The sequence below is a fragment of the Carettochelys insculpta genome, chromosome 3 (assembly GCF_033958435.1).
Source record: "Carettochelys insculpta isolate YL-2023 chromosome 3, ASM3395843v1, whole genome shotgun sequence".
In the NCBI taxonomy this organism is placed as follows: domain Eukaryota; kingdom Metazoa; phylum Chordata; order Testudines; family Carettochelyidae; genus Carettochelys; species Carettochelys insculpta.
In genome coordinates, this window is record NC_134139.1 from 142,185,880 (window position 1) to 142,196,820 (window position 10,941).

The window sequence follows — 10,941 nt, forward strand, 5'->3', positions numbered from 1 at the left end:
CAAGAGATGCTTTGACAGTCCAGCTGGTGAAGATCGACATGTCAGGCAGCTGCCTTAGTGCAGTTGGTAGCACAGCCCTGTCACCCAGTAACTGTCCTGATCTTACACTCAGAGAAAGTAGAGTGGGTCGTGTAGGGTGACCGCTCACGTTTCTGAAATCCTGCACAGTCCAGTGCTTTTGGTAATGGCTTGGACTTGTGCCTGCAAGCTTGACTTGATACCTGCTAGCCTGATCTTGGATGGTGTGTGCATGATCATGTCACAGAGCGGCCATCATTTTCACTCCCCCCACCAGCTGCCTCACCTCTCATGCAGCATGTGTATGATATCATGTGGATGAGAGGCAGAGCAGCATGGAAATCAGAGTCATATCTGTCTGATAATAGACAAAAATATGGCTGGTTTTGTTCCAGTACTGGATGGGGGAGAAACCTACCAAAAAGAGGCCTGTCCAATACAGTGGGGGTATTGGAAGCCAACTAACAAAACTCTACCCTGCATGTTAAAAGGAACACGGACACTTGCAATTCCAGCTCACACCACACGGCTGCAGCACAGCTCTGGGATTGAAGAATCCTGAAATACAGAGAACAACAAGAAGCCTTGTGGCACCTTATAGATTAACAGATATTTTGGAGCATAAGCTTTCGTGGGCAAAGACCCACTTCATCAGATGAGAAATGTGGGTATGGCGAGACTAAGCCCCCTTATGCAGAGCTGGCCTGAGATGCTCACCCAAGTCCCTTTCCTTCCCAAGTGGGCCTGTGTTGAGCCCAGCCTTTTCCTTCCCACTGCAAAAAAAAGGACTGGTGTCACCACTCATTCCCCACACATTTCTCCATGCACCACTTTGACAAAAATGTGCATTTGTCCTGATTGCTTTTGCCAACTATCAATTTGATAAAGTTGGCAAATGCAGAGAGGGAAAGTGCCCCCTTTTGACAAAAAAGTTAGGATAGCCAGGACAGGGCTTAAGAAAGGAACTGTTGCGACCGAGAGAGGACAGATTGTTGTCTGAGAAATAATGCTAGCTTTGTTCAGACAGGACCAGCAAACTTCACAGTAAAACCTGGGGTTGCTGAAGTTCCTGCTGCATCACTAGTTTCTGTGCCTATAGTTAAGCCTGAAACTGGACAAGTGGCGTCCCTAGCCTTTCGCAATGCTTCTGGCTCCCAGTGTGGTAGCTGGACAGCAGGCTAACATATCAGCTCTCACTAATTTATTGCAAGAGACACTAGTTCCAAGTAAAATTAAGCCTCACTCATGATTTTGCAATGAAACTCTCAAATGTCAGGATTTTTTCCTCCAGCTGTATGGGAAGGAGAGGGGAAGAATCCTGACATCTGGCAGTTCTAGCCTGAGATCATGAATAAGGCTTAATGTAACATAAGAGAGTGGAGTGAATCCTGTGTGCCAGCCTAGGAAGTGGGAGAGGGGATCTCACTGCAGCCTCCCCAGGCCCAGGGAGGGTGAAGATTCCTAGGAGGCACAGAAGCTGGGAGGACTGAGCCAGTGTCTGCTGTGGGCTGCAGGGAGGCTGTAGTGAGGAGGGCAGGGCTGATGGGTTGGGAGGCTGAATCAATGGTGGATTCTAAGCAAATGGGGTGAGTTCTGAGAGAGTAAATGGAGGGCAGTGGAGTGCAATGGGCTACGGAGGCCAAACTGTTGGGGTGGTGGTGATGAGGGCTGGGGACTGACCTGTAGGAGTTGTTAAACTGAGGAAGGATGGGGGGAACAGAACTTTGTGAGGGTCTGGGGACAAGATTAATTGCTGGGAAGGAGTTTGTTGTGAGTGAAACCAACCTGTGCACTTCCAAGACAGTGGGGCTTGGGTGGAGTTTAATCTGCAATTCTAGCTTGGACTCTCTCGGGCACGCTCCCTGGCTCATATGTCTGATTCTTCTGGGATGTGGAATGTCTCCAGCCAGCTGCAAGAGCCACTGAAACTAGTGTCAATTTATCACTCCTTTTTCATTTTACACCAAAACCATGTGTACTTATGGACTAGCCCTAGTTACTAGCAGTCATCCCTGCAACAGGCTTTTTGTAAAGGGGTTTTTATTTCAGACACATTGTACAAGTATCTGGTCACCCACTTTGTGCTCTTTGCCAGAAGCTTGGCCATCAAATATCTTTGTGTTTTTATTTGGTCTTTCCCTACATTAAGCAGCTCACACTTTATAGTTCAGATTTTAAAATACCTTTCACAGAAGAGAACTTTTTCTTTTGGCTGGGGTCTGTTGACTGCTGCATTTTAGCAAATTTGTTTTACTGCTGCTTTGATTTCATTGTTCTTTTCTGAGTCTCAACTCACTTAGAAATACACATTGAACCTCTCTAGTCTGGCACTCTCAGGATCTAACTGGTGCCGGATGAGAGAATTTGCTGGACCATGGGAGGTCTATATTGTCTAGCAGCATTACCAACACTTCCGCTGTTTACTGGGCTCTTAGAAGACATTTAGGGGTAAATTACAGCTAAATAACTGCACAGAACACTGAGAGTTTGGACTAGTGGCTGTAAACAAACTTTATGGAAACTTGGCCACACCCATGATAAGTAGTCGTCTGGCTAACTAAAATCACACTGGATTACAAATGTTGCCGCATGAGAGTGCCAGATTAGAGAGGTTTAACCTACAGTATCTCTGCTGTTGTACATGAGCTGTTCTCCTGACTGGCAGTGTCAGCTCTGGCGTTAGTCTTGTTTTCTTATTGAACTTAGTAGGTATTTGCCCACTTTGTACGAAAATAAAGTCATCAGCATTCTTTTTAATATTTATATTTTTAACACTTGCGCTATTCCCAACTTTTTAGTCCATTCCCAGCGTTGCATTGTTCTTAGCGGCTGTGCACAACTTTTATTTTCACATTCCTTTTCTTTAAAGCTTCACTTTTTTGTTGTGAAATAGGCCATTTCCCAAGTCCTCCTTAACTACTAAATTCAGGAATTGAGAGCTTTTTCACCTTTTAGCCCAGCACAAAGCATTTTTCAGCCGCTGTATTCTGCAGCTTTAAACAGATCTTGGTGCATTTTTTACTCGTTTTTAAACTTAACAATTTTGTAGCTGTGTCTGCTGTCTCCAAAGGGTCACTATCACAAAAGTATGTGTGACAGAAAAACTGTCTATTGTGACATCCAAGGATTTAGTAAGCCCACAAATGGCTCCTTGTCCTGTCACTCCAATCATGGTAATATGCTGGCGTGTGACATCCTTTTCTGAATTCTAAGTGTTACAGCACTTGCTTGCCTCCAATAACTGATGACCCATTGGGGCAATCCCACTCCTCCATGGTAATAAGGGTAAAAATGCTAGATGAGTAGGAGGAGGCTGGGTATACATCGGGTGAGATGGAAGAAGCAGTTCTACCCGGCCAACCCATAACCCGACCCCAACCAGAGGTCATCTCCTGAAGACTCTACACCACCTCCTCCAGTTCCTCATTACACCTTTGTACCTCATAAGCCGTGTCTACACGTGCACGCTACTTCGAAGTAGCGGCACTAACTTCGAAATAGCACCCGTCACGGCTACATGCGTCGGGCGCTATTTCGAAGTTAACTTCGACGTTAGGCGGCGAGACGTTGAAGTCGCTATCCTCATCAGGAGATGGGGATAGCGCCCTACTTCGACGTTCAACGTCGAAGTAGGGACCGTGTAGTCATTGCGCGTCCCGCAACTTCGAAATAGCGGGGTCTGCCATGGTGGCCATCAGCTGAGGGGTTGAGAGACGCTCTCTCTCGAGCACCTGCGGGGCTCTATGGTCACCGTGGGCAGCAGCCCTTAGCCCAGGGCTTCTGGCTGCTGCTGCGGCAGCTGGGGATCCACGCTGCAGGCACAGGGTCTGCAACCAGTTGTCAGCTCTGTGGATCTTGTGTTGTTTAGTGCAACTGTGTCTGGGAGGGGCCCTTTAAGGGAGCGGCTTGCTGTTGAGTCCGCCCTGTGACCGTGTCTGCAGCTGTGCCTGGCACCCTTATTTCGATGTGTGCTACTTTGGTGTGTAGACGTTCCCTCGCAGCGCCTATTTCGATGTGGTGCTGTGCAACGTCGAAGTTGAACATCGACGTTGCCAGCCCTGGAGGACGTGTAGACACTATTCATCAAAATAGCCTATTTTGATGTAGGCTTCACGTGTAGACGTAGCCATAAAGAGAAGTCCATGAACACTCACAGCCCATACCCTTTCCAGTACTTAAGGATTCCTTTGCTACCCTCAGAATTGGGTTCCTGGCCACTGTCAACCCTGAATTCTTTATCTTCATCCACTGGGTCCCTATTCTCACCCACCAGAGCATGTCAAACAGCACATTTTGCTCTTTCAACAAAGTCTGAACATCCTATCAAACACCATTTCAATTGCCTCTCTGACCTTTGGAAGCAGCTCCTCTATAATAAACCATGGGTAGTATGCATCATCACAACCAGTGTTGAGGAGAATAAGAAAAAAATCATTCATATTCTGTGGGGGGCTCCTTAGGTTTCTGTTGCACAATGTTGACCAAGGCAATTACCGTGTCAGACCCAAATCAAATTCAGATAATCTGAACAAAGGAATTACCACTGCTCCTCTCGTCGGTCACTTGCCCTGTGAAATACACAGCCAAACCTCTGAGTCAGCATGCTCCTGCAAAGCTCCCAGTTCCCTGTGGTCAGATCACAAAATTCAGCCTGCTCCCTAGTTCTCAAAAGCTATTTTAACCCCATTTAAGTTATCTTTCACATGTTATTATATTTAATGCAGTTGCCAAGACCTCAAGTGGTATGAAATGTGACCTCATTGTCTTTTCCTGTTTATTTTTCCATTCCCATAATAGAAAATTAAGAGCCTACATTAATATTTTGTGTATTGTGTAGAAAGGTATTTTATAGATACCCAGTCTTTTGTCAATTAAGCCTTCTGTTGAGAATTGAAGCCCTAGGTGGCACAGTCAAAGTTGATGTTTGAGATGAAATTTAAATTCAATTAACACTGCTAATCACAGACACTCCTGGATTCTATCTAAATCAAACACAGACAGTATAAAACCTAACTACAGCGATATGTATCTTAAGAACCAATGCTTGGCACTCCACTTTCAAAATTAGATGACAATATTTGGGAGGAGTAGGCAGCTGTAAAAAAATCTTAGTTTTTGGAGCTGCAAACATGTCAGAGAAATGAAATATATTAATTTATGAAACATAACAAAACAGTGATACAAAGACTACCTTCACACGACCCTTCCTGGGCTCTCCTGCATTCCAAAATGAATTATACAATATACAATTTATGCAGGAACAAGGACATTTCCTCTGTGCTCTCTTTCTCACATACACCTCCCTTCTTCCTACAATAATTTAATTTTGACCCTTTTCTTTCTTTCTTTCTCACTGACTGTGTCTACACTAGCTCCCTGCTTCTAAGGGACCATGGTAAGTAGGGTGTCGGGAGATTACTAATGAAGTGCTGTGGTGCATATGCAGCACTTCGTTAAGATAATTCTCCCCCGTGGCAACTTTGAAGTGTTAAAACTTCGAAGTGCCGGCTTGCATGTAGCTGTGGCTAACCCGCTGGTACTTCGAAGTGCCTGGACAACTTCAGAGTCCCTTTATTCCTCAAAATTGCCAAGGGGGAGAATTAGCTTAATGAAGTGCTGCATGTGCACCGCAGCACTTCATTAATAATCTCCCAACACCCTACTTACCATGCTCCCTTCAAAGTAGGGAGTTAGTGTAAACACAGCCACGTAGTTTTCCATTTTGCAATAAGCAGGCCTCAACACATTAGGAAATGGTTTACAAATGCTTGATGCAAAAGTTTTGACACTATGGGCTATGGTTATTTCTAAACTAGAGGGATTTGTTGGCAAAACAGCCAATTTGTTGACAAAACCAGTGGAGCATCTAGATTCTCAAGGGCAACGCAGCTTTTGTCGACAGCCATATCCTGGTCGCCATGAGGAAGAATGCTGCCCTCGACAGAGATCTGTCAACAAAGCACCAATCTGGACATTCTGAGGGACCTTCTGTCAACAGAAAAGGCTTCCGGGACACCACAGAACCCTGTCTGATGGGCTTCTGGGTGGCTGTTTTGCTGATAGAGCAGCTGGGTGGGCCAGCTGCTCTCTATCAACAGAGCAGATTGCTCTTTTGATCTGCTTCTGAGGTCTGGTCGCAATCTGTCGACAGAGGTTTGGTAGCAAGATATCTTCTGACACAAACTTCTGCCGACAAATAATCTAGATAATCTAATAACCCTGTAATCTAGACATAGCTTGTTTGTTTATTCAGAACTAGAAAACCAAATAATAACATTCCCATTTTTTCCATGGGCGTATACGTATACTTGAGCCTATGTGGACTAATGATTGTTCTCTTTTAATTCCAAAAAGAATGTAAAGAAAAGCACAAAGGTGCCCAAGTCTGAAGATTCCCAGGGTCTGAACAACCTTAGAGGGTTGTGTTTCTGGCATTCGAATCTGGATTCTGGTTCTTGCCCATTTCTAAAACTAATGGATTTGTTTAAATCCCAGTCACGTTATTCTTTGGTTTTCTCTGGCCTATTTGTAAAGGAGTAAATGATTAAGGACACTGTGTACAATCCCTATCTTTATTTTTTCCTTGTGAGCCTTTTGTACAGTAATAGTGATCAAACTGTTAGCTTTTTTTAAATGAGAGGATATGCGATACAGCCAGCTTGTCCTCCGTGAAACTTGTCTATATTTTGTCCATACAAATTGAGTTATCATTACTGTTTGCAAACATCATAGAGTGAGAAGAATAAAGGGAAAGCTTTTTTTGGTATCACAAAAGGACTCAGCGGTACATCTGTGGCTTGTGTCAATATTTAACTCACAGTATACCGTCTGCTAAGCTGGTAGCTGGCAGCTGGTTTTGTACTGAATCCACACAGCAGTAAAAACAAACAAAAAATCAGTACTGAATGAAGATTATTATTGTTATTTCTCTTAATAATGTTTCTGTTTGTGTAATTAATGAAAAAAAATACTTTAAAATACTTGCATGAACTGTTGTATTGAGGTTACTTCATTTTCTTGGGGTGAGAGAGAGAAGAGAGGGTTTTCTAAGGTGATCCAATGTATGTATTATATACCTCACTTTCAGTCCTGTGTATGGTGATATGTGTTTAGATTATACACACCAGGTCCTCAAAGGTATTTAGGCATCTAACTTCCACTGAATGGGAACTAAGTGCCTAAATACCTTGAGGGCTCTGGACCTGAATTTTCAAGAGTCTTGGGCTATGTCTACACTAGCCCCCGCCTTTTGACAGGGGGATGCTAATGAGATCCTTCAGGATATGCTAATGAGGCACTACCATGAATATGCAGCACCTCATTAGCATAATGCTAGCCATGGTGATTCGAAAGTGCCACTTTCGAATCACGCAGCACCTGTGTATACGGGGCCCTTTCGAAAGAAACCCTCAGTCTTTGAAAGCCCCTTCTTCCTAAAACCAAATAGGAATAAAGGACTTTTGAAGACTGGGAGATCCTTTTGGAAGGACCCCGTCTACATGGGTGGTGTGCAATTTGAAAGCAGCACTTTCAAATCACTGCAGCCGCCATTATGCTAATGAGGTGCTGCATGTTCATGGAAGCACCTCATTAGCATATCCTGAACTCTCTTATTAGCATCCCCCATTCGAAAGGCAGGGCTAGTGTAGACATAGCCTTGGATTTTATTGCTGGGGGACTTGTTATATGATCTTGGGAAAATCACCTAGTTTATCTACCTACTAAAACAATGATATTTGCCCTCTAATGGGCTGTTGGAAATTAACTAATTAATTTTGTGCCTAAAGTAGACTCATAGACTCAAAGAATAGCAGAACTAGAAGGGACCTCAAGAGGTCATCAAGTCCATTCCACTGCCCTCATGGCAGGACCAAGTACAATCTATATCAGCCTTGTTAAATATTTATCTAACCTGTTCTTAAATATCTCCAATGATTGTGATTCTACAACCTCCCTAGGCAATTTATTCCAGTAATTAACCATCCTGAAGGTTAGGAATTTTTTCCTAATGTCCAATCTAAACCTCTTTTGCTGCAATTTAAACCCACCAGAGGCTAAGGAAAATAATTTTCTCCTGCTTCTTTGTAATGGCTTCTCAGCCTTTTCCAAACTAAATAAACCCAATTATTTTAATCTTCTCTCGTAGGTTATATTTTCTAAACCTTTCATCCGATCTTTTTATTGAAGTTGCTCTATAAATACTAGAATTGTAATGTATCCGTGGTTATTCTCCAAGTTTTTATCAGGTTGCCCATCCCTCTTCGTATCTGAATAACATCCACAAGAAGTTCTCTTCCAGACAACAGGCAGAAACAAATCTAGAGCTATCACTGAGGGGTTTGCTGGCTTGTTTTTTTCTTTTAAATAGAACCATGTAGGAATTCACTACTTCATAACAGATTCCCCTCTTCCAAAAGCTCATACCCCCTCACTTGAGGCACAAAAGAATTGCGATTAGCAATAGGATGCACTTGAGCAGTTCTGATATTCTATCCAGTTGATGACAACAACAGTACACAACAGCAAGTATATTACAGTATTATTGTGCCTCAGCTCCCTGGCTTACTCACCACACAGGCCCTGACCATACGAGATGAAAAGTTGGGATGGTCTTTGAGGTGCTACAACTCAAAGTCCCATTAACCAAAAGGCAATAATATGAAGATACATGGATGTGCCTTTACTTATAGATCTATCATAGACACAGAAAACAAATGTTGCCTGTCACAGCACCAGCTTGCTTACAATAGAAGGTTGCTGTGTGGGAAACATATTGATTCAAGTTTCAATCTTTGTTCTCATATGAAGGGATGTTACAGTATTTTACCTAGATTTTTCACAAGGTGATTTTACACTGTGTACTTCTTTTATACTTGTTTGAATTAACATTTATTATTTGTAGTGGTGTTTTTTTGCATGTCCCAAACAGCCTTGAGCAGCTTGCAGCACTGGAGAAAGGCATTTTATAAATGAAATTGTAGTACAATGCCCTCATCCTTTTCACACTTCAGATGAAAGCTATAATTATTTCACTAAGGCATGTATACAACAAAATCGTGCTTTATTAAAATATAAGTGCAGAAGACAAAGTGTCTGGCTTAACTGATGTCCCATTATGAGATTATTTCATTAGCGCGTTACTTAGTTCACTCGTCCTCTTAGTCTCTAGAGCTTTTAGCCTGATTTTTCACCCATTGCCATGTATCTGTGTGACTTCCATTGAAATCCTTGAAAGCTGTAAATGCCCAAGGAATTCAGGCCCTGGGATCTATTTGTATGGATCTAGCCAAACAGTTTTGAGAAGATAATGATGCTCCTTGTCAGAAATGAAACCATTTTATGTAATGCCGTTTATATTTCTGGCATTGATGTTTGTTTTTAGCTAGCATCATTTCTGGGAAATAGATGGACTACACTGTACAGGCTGGCTTGTCAACAAAGATTAAAGGAATTGTTTTTCAAATACTGACGAAGCTCATAAGGCATTTGAAGTGGATTTAACTTGGAAGACAAACAGCATTTTGTTCAGTTCCACTTTCACTGATAAATGGCACCTGTTTGATTCATGACGTTCAAGCAGTGGCACGGAGAACAAAAAATGTCCCCATGGAGTGGCAAATCAGGTTTCTGCTGAAAACTGAGAGGTGAAAAAGATCCACAGTGCCAACTTCTCACAACAAGTAAAACTGGTCTTTATCCTGTTGTCTCAGGAGTGCCCCGACTGCGGAATCCACAATGGAAGCTACTGATAGAGACCATCTGTTCTGCGGAGCTAGCAGAGATTACAAATTCCACATTAGTTAGAGCCACTGAAACCAAGCACTCTTGGGTCCACCAAGACTTGATAGACCATGTGGGCATCTCTAAATAGACAGAAGCTGGCAGACTGCACAGAGCGGGACAGACCTTCAGGAAAAGATACTGTATTAAAGTAGACAGGGTTGGTGACAATTTTTACAAAGAAGCAGTTTAGTATTGGTGCATGAAATGAGCCAATGGTGTAAGGCTGGGCAGCCTGAGCGCTCTCCAATAGTGTCATGATGCAACAACCATACAATTGTGGTTAATGCAAAATGGTTTTGTTAGTCCCAGAGTAGAGTACATTGTTTTTTAAAAGGCAAATTAATGTGTTTGCGCCCTTCTTCTTTTCCACTTACTGCCAGTACAGGGCATTGCTACATATTTTTGTGTCCTTGACATGTCTGGATTTCTTTTAAGGTTAGCCTTAACTCTGAATTTCCTGGGTTAGCAGTGCTCGTTTTGGGGATAATTACAACACCCCTGTAATATTTTCACCATTAAATTACTGTTAGCTGCTCAATTTGTTTTCAGTTTAATCAGTCTTTATTTTCCAGATCTTCTGTATGTGTTCAGCAGTTACACACATCTTGCATAAGTACTTTCAACTGTTAAGCGATCTTAACCAAGGAATAAATTCAGGCTGTCAACTTATTCTCTAAGGCTATGTTTACACCGCAGAGCTATTTCGGAATACCAGTGGCATCCAGAGAAGTACCTGTTGATAGTGTGGTTCAAAGAGAGAGCAAGCACTTTGAGCAGAATGCTCACTGGAAAGAGGCTTGGAACCATGATCAAAGAAAGACTTTGGCTGTTTGATTCCAGTGTTCAGCACACAGGGGTCTGTGTACACTTCTTATAAATAAACAGGACTGTGTTGAAAAAAGAATTGACTCTAATCATTTTCCTTCCTCTCTTGGAAACAGCTTGCAAGACCCCAAGTACTGGCTAACTGCTGAGGTCAAAAGAGATAACAATAGTAAAATAAAATAATAATAATAATAATAATAATAATAATAATAATGATGATGAAACAGAATAAAGATAAACAACTGAATCGATTGCAGCTGATGGGGGTAGTATAAACTTATTCTATTACTCTCTGAGTGAGGGTACAGGTGTACT